Source organism: Alligator sinensis, unplaced genomic scaffold, assembly GCF_000455745.1.
Source record: "Alligator sinensis unplaced genomic scaffold, ASM45574v1 scaffold65_2, whole genome shotgun sequence".
Taxonomy (NCBI): domain Eukaryota; kingdom Metazoa; phylum Chordata; order Crocodylia; family Alligatoridae; genus Alligator; species Alligator sinensis.
This window is the reverse complement of record NW_005842071.1, coordinates 2,177,537-2,180,786: the sequence shown is the minus strand read 5'-3', so window position 1 is coordinate 2,180,786 and position 3,250 is coordinate 2,177,537.

The following is a 3,250-nucleotide window of genomic DNA, read 5'->3' as shown; positions in this document are numbered from 1 at the left end:
TGAATCTTCCCACCAGGATTCAGTAATACATGCTAGATTGAATTTATGCTCATAAATGAACAATTCCAATTCTTCTTGTTTATTATCCAGGTTCCTAGCATTAGTACATAGTCAATTAAATAATTTCTTCTCTTTGTGTCCCTTGGTACCTTGATTAATTTCGTTCCTGACATCTTGATTTTTGTGCTAACAGAATGCCTATTTGTTCTCCCTTTTGATCCTAGTTTAACAGTCTCTAGCCTGATGAACCTGTACCTTATTTCTCATCTAGTGAGAGAGAAGTAAATCCAGTACGCTTTCTTCAGCCTCAATGCAAAACCCAAACTTGCTACCTTACATAACTTCCCAGTGATTGGTTTGTTTCCCAAAATCTTCTCTCTGACTTTGTTCAAGGGTATTCCTGAGATAACTCAGATATTCCTGAGTTCTCTGAAATTGTTTATATGGGGGGTATCATATGAACTGCTATATGACTTAGCATGGTAAATCTTGAATAAAAGAGATGGCAGACATTACCTGTACCAGCAAAGAGGTAGATGCTTTGGAATGGCTTTGCTATATTATAATTATGATGACTGAGGAGGCATTTTCAGTAAACCAGGCTTTTGGCATTTAACTTTCTGTAAAAATCTTCTTTGGGCTACAATTTCTCCTCCTTGCTCCCAGATCAGACCGGATTTTTTTTGGTAAAATATCACTTTTGTAACTGTAGATATCTAATTGAAGCTGTCAGCATTAGGATCCACCTTGTCCAGGATGGTTTGATTTCCCCAGTATCTTCTTCCCTGTTTTTGTGCAATCAAAGCAAATACTCTTTTCTATTGTGGCAATTTGCTTGGTAATAGATAAAATGAACATTATCCTGCACAACAACTGCATCCTGAAAGTGATGGACCAAACCCTACTGTGACAATTGTATAACCACAGGGAAAGAACAAATTTAAATCTTAGGTATAGGTCCTAGTCCTAGCAGAGAAATGACTTTCTTGACATAAATGACAACTTTTTCTCCATCAGTTGGGCTCAGCAGATGTTGCAGCAGTGAGGGAGTTAATTCTCTCCAGCCTGTAAGCTACATTTCAGTAGTAAAAGAGCAAGTTTCCTCCCCCAAGCAAAGCAACTCCTTTGCCTCACTGATTTTATAAAATGAACCACTTGTGCCAACACAGGTAGTTTCTCCTGTTAGAAAGGCCCTAGCATGGGTATGTGGTGAAGAGTGTACTTTCTCTTTAACATGGGCACAGCAATGACTATTTTATTCTACATCAGCCCAGAACAGGCACCTGGACTAGGACCACACGGAACAAGTAACATCAGGTATAATCATGGAGGAACAGTCATCAAACCAAAGCCTCCCTTCTCTGACCTTCCTGTATCAGGTATGAAACCCTTCAGGATCACATGTCCAAAGTCTTCAGGGATGTCTGTGGCATAAAGCTGCAGGGATGTCTATGGGATAGCTGCAACAGCTGGGGAATGAATATAACTTAGTGTGGTAGCACAATCTTAGCAATCAAGGAACACACAATTTCTAGAATAGTGGGGATTCTGGAAAAAAGGGAGTTCTTTAACTGGCAGAAATGCAGAGATTCATAAATACAGTGGATAGCACTGACAAAGAAGCCACAACAACTGCACAGCACAGGAGCCCAGCCCAGTCAAAAAAGGGAGGAGAGGGAGCAAAAATCCTGAACCTAGCAGCACAGAGGAATAGCAAGGCCATATCTCACCTGTTTCTGTAGCTAACTGCAAACAATATGACTAGCATATTGCCTTGTCACATTTGAAACCCTAGGCCAAATGACCCATTTACAGCTCAGTCTGTCGCTCAGCTGCCACTAGTCCAGGGTAGAATTTATATTTGCAGTTCTGCAACTGTAGTAAAATACCTTAATCCATTCTCCGCCACCACACCCCTTCCTGCTCCCAATAATGGTCAATAATTCCCAGTATAGATTTAAATGCTGGGGTGCCATCACTAAATGGATTAGGCATTGTTGTTGTCACATCAGCAAAAGGGTTGAACAATGCAGAGATCCAGTAGGGTGTAGAATGGTTAAACTGATCAACAATATTTTTAAAATTTTGCACTGATTAATTTATTGGCATGACAAAAATACAGCTCTTTGCTGCTTCAGAACTAAGTGCTTCTGTCACAACAGCAGATTAAGCCATTTCCAATGCTAGGGTGATGTGCCAGATATTAGCTGTCAAGAGGCAGGATTTTAGCTGAAGTCTTGCTGGTCCAGCTATCTTTTTATTTATTTTTTTCTGGCTGAGACTTGAGAGTTGCTTCTCCTCCCTTTCCAACATCATTTCTAAATTTATCTTCAGATGAGAGAGATCAGTTCTCAAGGCTCACCTGGTAAGCTATGACTAATCTGATATTCATTGTTCCAGACTTCTTATTTTCCTCTGTGTTGGAGGTGGTGGGGGCACCGGGGTACACAGTTCACCTAAGGCACCAATTACCCTTGGACCGGCTCGCCTGGGACTATGATTTCACCCCTGTGTTGGCACCATATATATGTCCATGAGCCAGGTCCAGCCAGTGGAGACATTGGTTTTCACACATTTCATTAACCCTAACACAACTATACTGCAAAAACTCTAATAGGATTTACTATATTACATGTACAATTAAAAGACAGTCCTCATGAACGTAACAAACTAAAACTTTGCTTTTCATGCTTTCGGTTTCTGTGATTCAGAACGGCTTTCCTGTTGTTTTGTTCTGGATTTCATTTTGGCACCCTGGATGACCGCCTAGTTTGCCTCACGGCTGGCCTGGCCCTGCTCCCAGTGATGGTGAAGGCAACGCTCCTGGTCTTCCCAGGTGGGGGCACCTGGGCAGCAGGGCTTCTTCCCGCAGCCACATCAGATACTCAGAGGTTTGGAGCGGATGGAGAAGGCGGAGATGCTGCTGGGTTTTTTAAAGGACTTAAATGCATCCTCCTCCAGTGCTTCTCAACCCTGAGACGCCTGTGGTGCCAAGGCCCAGCCCAGCCCCGCAGCCACGTGTCAGCCGCCCCTGCCTAGGCAGGGCAGGGCCCGCATCCAGGCGCCTTTTGCTCCCTTAGGTGCCGGCTCCTCGTGAGAGCCGAGGCACCCCCATGACTGGCGCATCCTCTGAAAAGCCCGGCTCTTAGGGGGGTCGGACTGCGGAGAAACAATAGAGGCGCTGCCCCGCGGCAGGGCCCGGCCCGGCAGCTCCGCGGGGCTGCGGATCCCTGTCGGAAACCCCCGGCTC